Source organism: Canis lupus, chromosome 13 (assembly GCF_048164855.1).
Source record: "Canis lupus baileyi chromosome 13, mCanLup2.hap1, whole genome shotgun sequence".
NCBI classification, from domain to species: Eukaryota; Metazoa; Chordata; class Mammalia; order Carnivora; family Canidae; genus Canis; species Canis lupus.
In genome coordinates, this window is record NC_132850.1 from 44826765 (window position 1) to 44842725 (window position 15961).

General features: G+C 38.9%; 1 protein-coding gene across 4 annotated transcripts in view; it reads right to left on the reverse strand.

Moving 5' to 3' along the window:
- Nucleotides 1-15961, reverse strand: part of ANAPC10 (anaphase promoting complex subunit 10) — a 261250-nt gene that overhangs the window by 27711 nt on the left and 217578 nt on the right. Inside the window, exon 6 of one of the 4 annotated variants that reach the window (XR_012006052.1) lies at nucleotides 10502-11144. The exons of the other annotated variants lie outside the window; for them this stretch is intronic. The gene's annotated coding sequence lies outside the window, so the exon portion shown is untranslated. Of the gene's footprint in view, nucleotides 1-10501; nucleotides 11145-15961 lie in introns of those variants that run through there. 4 annotated transcript variants of the gene reach the window in all.

Sequence of the window (15961 nt, forward strand, 5' to 3'; positions counted from 1 at the left end):
AAAAGAGGGCCTATAAAGGCAAGTATATGGATAAAAATAAAAGACAGAATAAATGAAATTTTGTTTATAACTCTTCTTTTTCCCTCCTCTCTGATTTAAAAGACAACAGCACCTAACAATAGAACACCAAAAAAACATGAAGCAACAAGTGACAGGATTGAAGGGAGAAATAGACAATTCAACAATAATAGTTGAAGACTTCAAATACTCCACTTTCAATAATAGAACAAGAGACAAAAAAAAAATCAACAATTAAATAGAAGACTTGAAATGCATTCTAAGCCAATCACACCTAATGGAGAGAACATTTTACTCAAGAATGGGAGAATGCACATTCTTCTCAAATGTACATGAGATATTCTCCAGGCTCTCAATGTTTTTATTGATACAAATATCAATAAATTTGAAAGGTGTAAAATCATACCAAGTATCTTTTCTGAGCACAAAAGAATAAAATTAGAAATCAATAACAGAAGGAAATTTGAAAATGTCACAAAAGTGTGAAAATTAAACACCTTCTTAAGAAACTGCTTCAAAGAAGAAATCGCAGGAAAATCAGAAAATGCTTAGAGATGAATAAACCTAAAACACAACATACCATAACTTATGAGATGCAGTTAAAACACAACATACCATAACTTACGAGGTGAGCATACCATAACTTATGAGACTAAGTTAACCATAACTTAGAGGGAAATTTATAGCCGTAAAATGCCTATATTAAGAAAGACGATCTCAGGGGCACCAGTTGGTTAAGCATCTGCCTACAGCTCAGGTCATGATTCCAGAATACCAGGATCAAGCCCCATGTCAGGCTCCCTGCTCAGTGGAGAGTCTGCTTCTTCTCCCTCTGCTCCTCCCTCCTGCTCATGCTCTCTCTATCTCAAATAAATAAATACAACCTTTTTTTTTTTAAAGAAAGATAGATGATCTCAAATTAATAACTACTCTTCCACCCTAAGAAAAGAAAACTAATGGATGCCCAGGTGGCTCAGCAGTTGAGTATCTGCCTTCGGCCCAGGGCATGATCCCAGAGTCCCAGGATAGAGTCCTGCATCGGGCTCCCTGCATGGAGCCTGCTTCTCTCTCAGCCTGTGTCTCTCTCTCTCTGTGTGTCTCTCATGAATAAATAAATAAAATCTTTGAAAGAAAGAAAAGAAAAGAAAGAAAGAAAGAAAGAAAGAAAGAAAGAAAGAAAGAAAGAAAGAAAGAAAGAAAACTAAACCCAAAGAAATTTTCCTTTTTGACAAATTAACAAGATGATTCTAAAAGTCTTATGGAAATGCAAGGGACAAAAGGATACCCAAAATAATTTACTGAAGAACCAAGGTGGAGAACTTACATTTCTTAATTTCAAATTTACTCTAAAGCTATAGTAATTAAGACTCTGTGGTACCAGCATAAGGATAGATCAATGGTACAGAATTGAGGGTCCAGAAATAAACCCACACATCTATGGTCAGTTGATTTAGACAAGGCTGCCAACAACATTCAATGGGTGAAAAGAATGGTCTTTTGAACAAATAGTATCCAGACTTAAGGAATTCTTACAACTAAATAATAAAAAGATTAAATAACACCATTAAAAATGGACAAAAGATTTTAGTTGATATTTTTCCAAAGGAAATACATAAATGGCCAATAAGCACATGAAAAAATGCTTACCATGATTAGTCATTAGAGAAATGCAAAAACCACAGTAGGATACCACTTTATACTCACTAGAATAATTATAATCAAAGACTGATAGTAACAAGTGTCAATGAGGATGTGGAGCATGAAAGCCTTCAGACATTGTTGGTGGGTGTGTAAAATGAAGCAGCTCTGTGTGAAAAGGTTTGGTACTTTCTCAAAAAGTTAAACATAGAGTTTCACTCTTAGATATATGTAAGAGATCTGAAGTATGTAAACACGTAAATATGCACACAAATGTCACATCGCTATTCATAATAGTAAAAAAAAATGGAAATAACCTCAAATGATGAGAGGATAAACAAAAGGTGAGATGTCCATTCAATGGAATATTGTTCAGCCATAAAAAGATTTGAAGGCTCAGGCTTGCCCTGAATGGATGAACCTTGAAGACATTATGCTAACTTAAAGCAGTCAGACATAAAAGGTGACACATTATATGACTTCATTTATATGAAATATCAGGAATAGGCAACTCCATGGAGACAGAGGGTCGTTTGGTGGATGCCAGGAGCTGAGGAAAGGGAGAAGTGGTGAATGACTACTCATGGGAGAATTCTTTTGGGGATTATGAAATGTTCTGAAATTAGATAGTGGTGGTATTTACCCAACCGTGTGAATACACAATATGCCATTGACCTGTACAGTATAAACAGATAAGTTCTATAGTATATGAATTGTATCTCAATAAAAGAAATTTAAAGTTTTGAATTATATATAACATAAAAATAAAAAGATGATTATTAGTATCAAACTGTTGCTCCACACACAATTTTCCAATGCCTTGTTCTCACAATGTTGTTCATAGGTCAGCACCAAAGGCATCGACCTGTGAGTTTGTTACATGCAAATCTCAGGCTTGCCTCTGATCTACTGAATCAGAATCTGTATTTTAACAAGATCCCCAGGTAATTCATATGCACATTAAAATTTGAGAAACACCACTCTAATTTAAGAGTTTTCATTCTATTTTAGGGTATATATGAAAAAAATTAAATGGTGTCCCAGAAGCACTCTAATTTCCTTTGGGGGATTACAACTGTGTACCATATTAGTGGGATGGTAAATTCAGATGCTCTGATTGGTCTTCAGAGGTCAAAGGGATCCTGGAACATCCTTTCTCTTATTACTGACCACCCGCCTTTCATGACCACTCCTTTCCCCACTCACTCTAGCCTGACCCCAGCCAACAGATGAATGGGTATAGGATCAACTCTATCAGACTCCCTCTTCTGCAACTTAAAATCTTAAGGGAAATGACTCAATGAGAGATGTAATTGCTGGTTTCTGTCACTCCAGGAGTAGCCCCCTAGTGACTAAATATTCCTTTTTTCAAGTCTGTTTCCCCATCAGTTTGGGGAAAATGTCCTTTTGTTTTATTCTTTTTTTTTTTTTTTTTTGTATATATTAGTCAGAGATGGATTTTGGTGCTTGCACAAAATCCTATTTTAATATTGGTAGATATTAAAATAATTGTTAATGGGTATAGTTGTGATTGTTAAATAACTAGTCAAAGGTTCAAAGCTAGTAAGTGGCAAAATGTCCATTGACTGCTGACTGGATAAAGATGTGATGTATCTAATACAATGGAATATTATTCAGCCATAAAAAGAATGAAATCTTACCATTGGCAATGATGTGGATGGAGCTAGAGAATATTATCCTAATCAAAACAAGTCAATCAGAGAAAGACAAAATTAATGAACAGGGGGAAAAAAAGAGAGGCAAACAAGAAACAGACTCATAACTATAGAGAACAAACTGTTGGTTACCAGAGGGGAGGAGAGTGGTGGGCTGGGTTAAATGGGTGATGGGCATTAAGAACACACTTGTTGTGATAAGCACCGGGTGATGTATGGAAGTGCTCAGTCACTAAATTCTATACCTGCAACCAATATGATGCTGTATGGTAACAGGAATTTAAATAAAATGTTGGAAGAAAATAAACAAATAGCAGTCTAGTAAGTGGAAGAGGTAGGAATCAAACAGAACTGTCTGACTACAGGATTCATTTATATAATTCACTTTGAAAGGGATAAGGCAATAGGTAGGAATATGAGAGGGTGAGATATTGGGGCTCTTAGCCAATCTTGAGGCTGTGGAAGCAGCTGCCCACAGAGTACGCTGAACGACACCTCAGGACTGATCTGAGCTCCTACTGGCAGAATGTGCTCATGCCCCAAGGTTCACAGCAGCATTGTTCACAATAGCCAAAAGATGGAAACCACCCAACGGGTTCATCGACAAATAAACAGAAGAACGAAATGTAGTATATACATACAATGGAATAGTAGCCAGCCTGAAAAAGGAATGAAATTCTGACACATGTTACAACACGGATGGCCCTTGAAGACATTATGCTAAGTGAAATAAGCCATATGCAAAACAAGGAATATTGTACAACTCCACTTATATAAGGTATCTAGAAGAGGCAAATTCACAGAGAAAAAGTAGTACAGTGGTTAACAGGGGCAAGGAAAAGGGGTAATGCAGAGTTATTGGGTTTATTAAAAAAGATTTTATTTTTTTATTCATGAGAGACACAGAGAGAGGCAGAGACACAGGCAGAGGGAGCAGCAGGCTCCCTGCAGGGAGCCTGATGTGAGACTTGATCTCGGGACCCTGGGATCACAACCTGAGCCAAAGGCAGATGCTCACCCACTGAGCCACCCAGGTGCCCCCAGAATTACTGTTTAATAGGCACAGAGTTTCTGGTTGAGGTGATGAAAAAGTTCTGTAGATGAATAATGGTGATGGTTACACAACAATGTGGAGGAACTAATAAGACTTAAAAATGGACAAAATGGTGCTAGGGACTGAATATTTGTGTCCTCCCCAAAATTGTGTGTTGAAGCCCTAATTGCCAATGTGATCCTACTCAAAGGTGGGGCATTTGGGAATTAATTAAAGTCGTGAGAGTAGAGCCTTCATGAATGGGCTTAGAGCCCTTCTAAGAAGAGACAGAAGAAAGTTTCTTGTTCTTTTGGCCACATGAGGATAGAGCGAGAAAGTGGCCATCTATAAATCAGGAAGAAAGCCTGCACCCAAACCCAACCATGCTGGCACCCTGATCTCAAACTTGCCAGTTTCCAAAAAAGTAGAAATACATTTCTACTGTTTAAGCCACTCAGGTTATGGTATTCAGTTATAGCAACCTGAGCTAAGACAAAAAGTATATTTTATGTTAAGTACATTTTACTACAACTTAAAAATAATAATAATAATTTGTATCCTAAAATGTTAAAATCCGAGAAAGAAAAGTGAAAGTAATATATGATTTACAAGTATTTTTAATGGTAAGATGAGCCTCTTCCAGTTCAAAGTAACAAAACAAAACAAAACAAACAAACAAACAAAAAACCCAGTTGAAATGAATAATTTGAGCAAAGGGAATTGATGAATGCGTGTACCTACGAGGCCCAAGCTTAAGTCTGGATCCTGGGATGTATCCTTTTTAATTTATTAAGATTTAATGTATTTATTTGACAGAGAGAGGGAGAGACCGAGAGCGCGCACAAGCAGGGGCCGCCGTGGGCCGCCGTGGGCCGCCGTGGGCCGCCGTGGGCCGCAGGGCCTCACCCCCGCTGGGGCTAGAGCTGGCGGCCCGCAGCCTACAACCCCGGGGCCCAGGCAGCCCCGCCCGGCGGCTCCCGCAGGCGCTCTGCAACCGCACAACCGCAGGCCCAGGCCGGACCAGCGCGGGACTGCAGGCGGCCCAGGCTCGCGGCCCAAGGGCGAGGGAAGGCTTCCTCCTCCGCAGGGCCACCGGCTCGCCGGGCGCACGGGGACGGTCCCCGGGGGCTGCTCCCCAGAAGCCCGGCTGCCCACCGCCGCCGCTGAGGCTCCGACTGGGGACTCCCTGAGCAGAGCGCTCAGGCCTCCCGGGGATGTGAAGCTTTCAGCCAGTGACAAATGGATCTGATGGGGGAAATCCTGCGCCTGTCTCACTCTTTTTCTTTCTTCCTTTTTTTTTTTTTTTTCTTTTCTCTCACTATGTCCTGGGTTTACATGACATTCTCTTGCAATTTCCGCCCTTACTTGCCTGTGTCCCCCATTTACCTTCCAACTCCTAAAGGCGGGGTCTGGAGTAAGTAAATATATGAAGAGACTTGTCCAAAGTCACAAGGTAATACGGGATGAAGGTGGGATTTGAACCCACAGAGTCTGGATTCAACTGGGAGCTGAATAAGTGCTATCCCACACCACCACTATCTTCTTTTGGTGCTTTCCCACCCCTGGGCCCTCACATTTCTTCAGGAAGCCCCAAATGCTCCAGTGGGCCCCTCTGCTGGGGGTTCAGGCTCATTCAGGTGGGCCCACTGGGCCTGGCATGTCTTCTACAGGACGAAGGCCCAGCTATGGTTAGGTAACAGACGAGGTCCCCGTGCCAGCGCACAGAAGACTGAGAAGCCTTGATTCATCCCTAGTGCATTTAGCCAAGATGTCATCACGTGTCACCAACGCTTGCATGAGACATTGCAAATAATTAACACATTCTGGGAAAATTACTCTGATGGGAGTTTTTGTGTGAGTGAATAACACATTCTCCCAAGCCAGGAACCACAGGACAGGTGGCCTGGGCATTTTATTTAACAAGACTGGTTTTTTTTTTTCTTTCTAAAGATTATGTTTGAGTGAATTGATTCAATATTAACATAACCTCCTGTCAGAGGAGATAGAAACTGAATTGTAATTGGGTAAAAACATGGTTATCATGGGCCTATTCACCATACAAATACTGACACTTACAACGCTGTTATAAACACAGTAGGAAAGACTGGTTTCATTATTGGCAGGGAGTGCCATCTATGCCTCCCCACCAAAACAACTTACTACGGTTGACCATTGAGCTGTGGAGGGCCAGGCCCCCAGAGCAGCCCAGCCATCCACCAGAGTAATAGTAGCCACCTTAACAATTATGATATTGATGGTGAGCAACCATTGTTTTATGCTGTTCCAGGCATGGGGCTAAGCACTTGGATGTCATGACCTAATTTTTTCCCATCATGATAAGTGCACTCTTTAATCTCATCCCCTATTTCACTCATCCTCCCTCCCACATCCCCTCCGGTAACCATCAATTTATTCTCTGTAGTTAAGAGTTTGTTTCTTGGTTTGCCTCTCTCTCTCCTCTCTCTCTCTCTCTCTCTCTCTCTCTCTTTTTCCTTTGCTCATTTGTTTGGTTTTTTAATTCCATGTGAGTGAAATCATATGATATTTATTCTTTCTCTGTCTGACGGACTTTTTCACTTAGGATTATATTCTCTAGCTCTACCCATGTTGTTGCAAATGGCAAGATCTCATTCTTTTTATGGCTGAATAATATTCCGTTGTATATATACCACATCTTTATCCAGTCATGTATTGATAGACAATTGGGCTGCTTCCATACTTTGGCAATTGTAAATAATGCTGCAGTAAACACAGGGATACATGTATCCCTTTGAATTAGTGTTTTTGTATTTTGAGGGTAAATACCCAGTACTGTGATTACTGGATTGTAAGGTAGCTCTATTTTTAACTTTTTGAGGAACCTCCACACTGTCTTCCAGAGTGGCTGTGCCAGTTTGCATTCCCACCAACAGTGCAAAAGGGTTCCTTTTTCTCCACATCCTCACATATAATACCTGTTGTTTGTTGTGTTTTTGTTTTTAAGTGATTCTGATAGGTGTAATGTAATACCCCACCATAGTTTTGATTTGCATTTCTCTGATAATAAGTGATGTTGAGCATCTTTTCATTTGTCTGTTGGTGACCTCTATGTCTTCTTTGGAGAAATGTCTGTTCATCTTCTGCCCATTTTTTTAATTGGGTCATTTGGTTTTTGGGGTGTTGAATTAAGTTCTTTATTTATTTTGGATGCTGATTCTTTATTAGATATGTCATTTGCAAATATATTCTTCTTATCTTTAGTTTTGTTGATTGTTTCCTTCTCTATGCAGAAAATTCTTTTTTTTAATTTCTTTTTATTGGAGTTAAATTTGCCAACATATAGCATAACACTCAGTGCTCATCCCATCAAGTGCCCCCCTCAGTGCCCATCACCCAGTCACCCCAACCCCCCCCACCCACCTCCCCTTCCACTACCCCTTGTTCATTTCCCAGAGTTAGGTGTCTCTCATGTTTTGTCACCGTCACTGATACTTTCACTCATTTTCTCTCCTTTCCCTTTATTCCCCTTCACTAATTTTTATATTCCCCAAATGAATGAGACCATATAATGTTTGTCCTTTTCCGATTGACTTATTTCACTCAGCATAATACTCTCCAGGTCCCTCCACGTCAAAGCAAATGGTGGGTATTCGTCGTTTCTAAGGGCTGAGTAATATTCCATTGTATACATAAACCACATCTCCTTTACCCATCATCTTTCGATGGACACCGAGGCTCCTTCCACAGTTTGGCTATTGTGGACATTATGCAGAAAATTCTTATTTTGATGTAGTCCCAATAGTTTACTTTTGCTTTTATTCCCCTTGCTTCAGGAGACCTGTCTGGAAAAAAGATGCTATAGCCAATATCAGAGAAATTACTGTCTGTGTTCTCTTTAAGGCTTTTTATGGTTTCAGGTCACACACTTATGTCTTTAATCCATTTTGAATTTATTTTTGTGTATGGTATAATAAAGTGGCCCAGTTTCATTCTTCTGCATGTTGCTGTTCAGTTTTCCCAACACCATTTGTTGAAGAGAACTGTCTTTTTCCCATTAGATATTCTTTCCTGCTTTGTCAAAGATGAATTGACCATATAATTGTGGGTTTATTTCTGGGTTTTTTGCTTTATCCCATTGATCCATGTGTCTACTTTTGTGACAATACCATACTGTTTCAATTACTACCACTTTGTAATATAACTTGAAATCTGGAATTGTGATGTTTTGTTTTTCTTTTTCAAGATTGCTTTGGCTGTTTGAGGTCTTTTGTGGTTTTATACAAATTTTAGGATTGTTTATTCTAGTACTGTGAAAAATAATGTTGGTATTTTGATAGGGATTGCATTAAATGTATAGAATGAGTAGTATAGACATTTTAACAATATTTGTTCTTTCAACCCATAAGCATGGAATGTCTTTCCATTTCTTTGCATCATCTTGAATTTCTTTCATCTGTGTTTTAGTTTTCAGAGTACAGATCTTTCACGTCTTCACTTAAGTTTATTCCTAGTTATTTTGCTGTTTGCACCCACCTCACTCTTCAAGAGCAACAGTTTTGAGGCATGTTCTACACCTTCTCCCAGAGTTCTGTGATAGGATTAAGCCCCATTTGCCCAAAATGATAGCCTGCTTTTTAACCCAGCTTTTCTGTTTTACTTCTCTACAATGGTTTCCTGTTGTCACTTCCCATAATAGCCTATATACACTTCAATCCCAGTCTGTGGATCTGATTTTATGGAAACTCAAATTAAGACAACATTGGTGGGGCACCTGGGTGGCTCAGTGGTTGAGTGTCTACCTTCAGTTCAGGTCATGATCCTGGGGCCCTGAGATCGAGTCCCATATCAGTCTCCCCACAGGGAGCCTGCTTCTCCCTTTGCCTGTGTCTCTGCCTCTCTGTGTCTCTCATGAGTAAATAAATAAAATCTGTATTAAAAAAAAAAAAAGACATGTATCATGGAGGGTAAATTCATACTGTTGTCTGTCCATTTTATGTGAAAAAAAATCTGTAGGGGCTATTTGGCATTATCTCTTCATTTTCTTTAGAACACTCAGTATTTATTTAATACTTAAACTTGAAGAAAATATTTATCCAGAAAAATACATCAAATTGTATGTGGATATATTCATTTGTTAGGGATGCCATAACGAAGTACCACAAACTGGGTGGCTCAAACAACAAAAATGTGTTACCTCACAGTTCTGGAGACTAGAAGTCCAAGAACAGGATGTTGGCACAGTGGTTTCTTTTGAGGCCTCTCTCCTTAGGTAGTAGACAGCTGTTTTCTCTGTGTCTTCATATAGTCTTCCCTCTGCATGTATGAGGACCTGAATCTTTTCTTATAATAACACAAGACATATTATATTATGGCCTACCCTAGAGTCCACATTTTAATTTAATTACTTCTTTAATTATTTACTAACTTCTCCAAATACAGTCACATTCTGAGACACAGGGGGTTAGGCCTTTAATATATGAAGTGAGGGTGCATTCAACTCATAACAGGAGGTATCTGTGTATTGTGTCATGTTTGTCATTAGAGGCAAAATGGATAGATGATTTCCCTGTCACACTCTTCTCCACAGATTAGTATAATGCATACCACAAAATAGTGTCCTTTGTTTAGACTTTGACGCTTAGCATTACAGAGTGGACCAAAAAAACTAAAGGGAAGAGATACTGAAAACCAAAATATACAGCAGGAAGGAATCTGTGCGCTTCCTGAGTAACATGACTGACTGTTACTTGATGAAGAGTCCTATCACAATCCCCGCAGTGAAAGGCTGGGATTCTGTCCTGGTTTCAAGTCTCCACAAAAATCACTAGCCAGAAGTTCTGGTGGTCTTCACCTCATCACCCCTGAAGATTTGATATGACAGATTTATTTTGTATCTTGAGATTGCATTACACACTCATTCCTCTGTGACTTAAATGAGGACATTGAGGTCCAGTGGATAATGCTAAGCTCTCTTCAGCCTGTAGATGGATAGGGGAAATTACGATTGGCTCTGCATGATTGGAGACTGTGATGATAGCATGATTTATGACCAGCATTGCCAATGTGGCTATTATTCAGTATTATGTTATAAATACACTGAGAAATACACTCATGTCACATCACAAGCCAATGTCATCTGAGCAGCTTGATGATATTATGATCCAGGACTCAGCAAAGTATTTCATTAAGGAGACAGGTGGAATGTGAGACATAAATGCAGGGATCAAAGAAGCAACAAAATTGGCTTCTTGCTGCCTAATACATGACCTATCGGTTAGAAAGACCATCTCCACTCAACTGCACGTTTTTGTATTTTGCCACAACAGTGCCATCTTTCCTTACCACTGGAATTTCTGGCCCTTCTGGGCTTCCTTTCTGCACATATTTCATAGCTCAGAAAGCATCTTAAATACAGATAGAGATATCTTGGTCAGAAAGTCAACCCAAGTTTGTTTGTTGCCCAGTGCATGTCACCAGGCCACGGGGATTTATGTCTTGTTTTGTTTTTAATAGAACTTTCTCTAGACTCCTGATCTTTCCAGATCTGTGGCAATCTGGATCCTGTTTTCTCTTCCCCAGATGTACTTTCAGTTGTTGCCTTTTTTCAATCAATTTCCAGATGTCATTTCTTATTCACTTTATTTCCAGCACATTTTATCCTTTCCTGAACTTTTGCATAATTCTCTCCCATGACACCTTCCTGCGCCTCCTCCACTCCATTCAGATGAATTCCAGAAACCTGCTGCAATTACACCAAATTCAGTTGGCTTTTCCATGCCCCAACTGAATGTGCACCAGCTCTGAAAGAGAAAGGAATGATTAGTCTGCAGGAGGAACTCCCTTGAATGAGCTCCCAGCTGATAGCCAAATGCTGTTGAGGTCCGAGGTCCAGGCCGACTATTTTCTAAAAAGTCTCTATAGAGAGGAAGAATGTTCACTGGTGCCCTGAAGTCCAAACCACAATTTGTTTTAGAATTTTTTTTAAAAAATCATCTCTTTGTGTAAATATCAATCCAGTAAGCCAGAAATGTTTTTTAAATTATCTTGAACAATACAAAAATTGTAAAAAGGTCTTGACTTTCTGTAATACTTCCTGCATTTGGCACTATTTGGAAATGAGATCTTTCACATAAATTAATTCTTTAGACAGTTAAAACATGTCGTAAGGCCCCAAATTGTTGCAAATATTAACTATTTTTACATAAATCTTTCTAGAATGCATTATATTTTAGGATATATGCATCAGTATACATATATTTATGTATACTGATCATAATCTAATGTTTTCCTAATGATTCAGGGTCAAGGTTATGAATGTCAGTAGCCATGTCCTGAGGTTTATGAGATGTTAGTTTGCTTTCCTTTACATCAAGATTTCTCAACTAGGCATTATTGTGATTTGGGTCTGGATAATCCTTTGTTGTAGGAGTATGGCCTGTGCATTTTGGAGGCTTAGCAGCATCCTTGGCCTGTACCCACTAGTGCTAGTGGCACCACCTCCTCAGTGGCGACAACCAGTAATGTCTAAGAGCAACAATGTGTACCACCAATGCATTTTCTCAGCATTGTATGGGAAGCCCTAGTCAATACAATAGAAAAGAAAAAGAAGGGAAGGTAAAAAGATAGGAAAGAGAAAAAGCACTAGCTTTATTTGCAAAAGACACGACTATATACATAAAAACTTCAAAGTAATCTGCAAACTATTAGAATTAATAAGTGAATTTAGAGCATCACTAATATCAAAATCAATATACAAAGATTAATTGCATTTCTATGACCTAACAAAAAGACAACTGGAAACTGAAATTTTAAAAAAATACTGTATATAATCTCATAAAAAATAAAATAACTAGGAATGAATTTAACAAAAGATGTATATGAGCAATATATACTGAAAACTACAAAATATTAAAGGGAAAGTAAAGAAGACCTAAATAAACTGAGACATGGAACATGTTAATGGATTGGAAGAATTCAAGATTATTAAGATTTGATTCTCCTCAAACTTTTCTATAGATCCAGTGACATTCAAAATCAAATCCCAGGCAAGGATTGATCCCATAATTCTGGGATAGGGAGCAATTTTTAAATAAGACACAAAAATCCACAAAGAAAAATACTGATAAACTAGACCTTATTAAAATCAAAAGGGCAGCCTGGGTGGCTCAGTGGTTTAGCGCCACCTTCAGCCCAGGGTGTGATCCTGGAGACTGGGGATCCAGTCCCATGTTGGGCTCCCTGCATGGAGCCTGCTTCTCCCTCTGCTTGTGTCTCTGGCTCTCTCTCTGTGTCTCTCATGAATAAATAAATAAAATCTTTTAAAAAAATAAAATAACATCAAGTACTTCTGTTCTGAGAAGACACCCTTGGAAGTATGAAAGATAAGCTAAGGACATTGGGTGATGTGTATTAAGGAGGGCACATGATGTGATGAGCACTGGGTGTTACAGGCAACTGATAAATTATTGAACACTACATCTGAAACTAACGATACATGTTGGCAAACTGAATTTAAATTAAAAGAAAGAGATGATGTACAGAATATATTAAACACACACACACACACACACACACAAAAATCCCTAACATATCAATAAGAAAAAAAAGATAGCCCAAAGACTTGAAAAAGAATGGCACAAAAGAGTATATACAGACAATAAAAGGATATTCAACTTCATTAGCCATTAGACCCAAATTATAAAACACAATAAAGATACCACTATGCACCCACAAGAAAGACTCAATAAAAAATACTGACAGTACCAGATGTTAGCATGAATGTAAAACCACCAAAATTTTCATACATTTCTGGTGGGAGTTTAAATAAGTACAATGTCATTGGAAAATTGTTTGATGGTATCTACTAAAGTTAAACAAACATATATCCACCCAATGACCCTACAATCCACTCTTACTTATATGTAGAACAGAAATATGGAAATCTTTCCCAAAAAGACAAAAACAAAAATGGATATAAGGATGTGAGAATATTGATCATAGTAGTAGTATTCATAACAGCTGGAAATTGGAAACACCCAAATGTCAGTTAACCAGAGAACAAATTGTGGTATACTCATTGAGAAGAATGAGAAAGAAAGATCATTGCCACACATACCATGAATTTCACACACATAATACTGGGCAAAAGATGACCTTAAAAAATACATACTATATCTATTTATTCTACTTATATAAAATTAACGAAAATACAAATTTAATCTGTGACAGCAGAAATCAAGATAGTGGTTACCTTGAAGGCAGTTTTTATTGGAAGAAGGCACAAGTGGATTTCTGGTGTGCTGGTAATTTCTGATTTCTTGATCTAGGTGGGTGATAACATGGGTGTGTTCTTTTTGTAAAAATTCATCATTATATACCCAAGATCGGTACACATTTTTGTATGATGTATACTTCAATTAAAAAATCACTCAACGGGGATGCTGGGTGCACTATAAACTTCTCCCTCTGCCTGTCTCTCTCTCTCTCTCTCTCTCTCTCTCTCTGTGTCTCTCATGAATGAATAAATTAAATGATCTTTAAAAAATCACTCAAAAGGAAAAATCAGTAAGTGTAAGTCTGATGAGAGTTTTAGAAAATAGGATGATATACAAGTACATCATGGAGTACAGATGAAGTCAGGGCAGGTGTCTTCAAGGACATAATATTTAAATTGAACTATAGGAATTAACCAGGGAAGGGTGTGTGGTGTGTGAGGAGTCATAATGAGGAGACTTCTCCAGGGAACGAACAATTTGAACAAAATCCTGGAAGCATAAAAAAAGCATAGCTTATTCAAGATATTGACAGGTGACTGCCAAGAGCAAAGAGAGCTAGGGTACAAGTGACAAGCTTAGCTTCACTAAGCTGGAGACACAGATAGAGTGTGGTCTTCAAAGCCACAGTAAGAATTTTGAATTCCATCTTATGAACATAAGAAATGCATAGATGGACTTTTAGCACAGACTCATGTGACCTGGTTTATATTATGAGAAGATGGCTACCATGTGGAGAATTCATGAAAGGGAAAGAAGACTGGAGTGGAGAGACAATTTAGGAGGCTGTTGTGGTAGCACAGGTGAGAAATGACAGTGACAGGAGTCTGGTCAGAAGGAATAGAGAGAAAAAAATGTAGGATGTACTCTGATGATTGAATGTCACATGTGAAGGAAAGCCTCACGTCAGAGAAGGCTTCCCAAGGATCCTCCCAAACAATTGGGTGGATAATGATGCCAGTTACTGAAATAAGTGATTACATGAGAGCAAGAAGATGTGTTCACTTTGGTCGTGTTGAGCCTGAGATCTCTACAGGTCACCCAGGTCTGGAGGTCTGAGGTAGACAACTGGATATATAGATCTGAAATTTAGGAGAGAGGCCTCAATAGCGTGTTAGCAGTTCTACTTTTTATTGATAACAGAATGTGCAGTAGGGTAATATTGTACCATGTTAACATTTACTTTTTTTTCCCCTCAGAATTTTACCCCATAACCATCCTCCATTCAGGCAACAAAACTTTACCATAAGACATTAATTGCATGAAAAGAACAAAAGAGTCAAATTCTAGACTTCCAAGTTAAAAGCTTTGAAGGATACCAAGGTCCAAACTTTGCACAACAAACAATAGATTTGGAAGAATACACAACCAGTTGATTAGTTTTTCTGCTCCAGGAAAGAGAAAGGGTTTGAGTGAAGGGCTGGATAAACGAGAAATAACAGACCTTGGCCTTGGGTTATTTCTCTGATAAAGAAACCTATTCCTCACCTTGTAGCTCTACCTACCCTGGGCTGAGTCTTAGGGGAGGAAGAGGAAATAACAGAAATCCCAGATATGTTAGTCAGGGGGTAAAACAGCAGAGGAAACCTTAGACTTCGTGCGGAGCCCAGGGAGGTTCACGTCCTTCAGAGTTGCCTCAGTATGGCCCAGGGAAATAAGCAGACCTGCCTCAATAGGTTGAGTTTCCCACACCCTGGTAAGGCATGAGAAAATCACAGAAGTAGCTGAGAGAGATCTGAATTCTAGGGACCTTCTGGTCAATATAAGAAAAACATGACAATGATTTCAATGGATTTATGATCGAAGTATAGAGGAGGACAAGGATGTAGCAAAGAATCTTACCAAGATGCCACTCTCTTGAGCCTAATGGACTTAATGTATCATCTCTTGCTATAAAAATGCTGCATAACTATCCCAAAACACAATGATTTAAAACAACCACTTGCTTAGTTGCAGATCAGCTGGGTTTCACTGGCCTAGGTTGCTGTAACTGGGGGATGAGTTCGGCTCTACCTGTCTCTCACCATTTTCCTGGAACTAGTCAGCTAGTCTAGGCTTTTTTTTCTCTAACAGTGACAGTGGAGGCTCAAGAGTGAGCAAGTCCAACTCTTCATACATGTTTCAAGCTTTTGATCACTTTATGTTTGCCAATATCCCACTGACTAAAGCAGGTCCTAGAGTCAAGGGCTGTGGATAATCTTGTCCATAGTTGGAGGGCAATACAAAGTTACATGATAAGGGAATGGTAGGGAATGAAGGCTATTAATTCTGTCTCTGCCACATCTAAAATTAAATAATGCCCCTGAAAGAGAAGGAAGAAAAAACAATGATGGGACTGTAAAAAG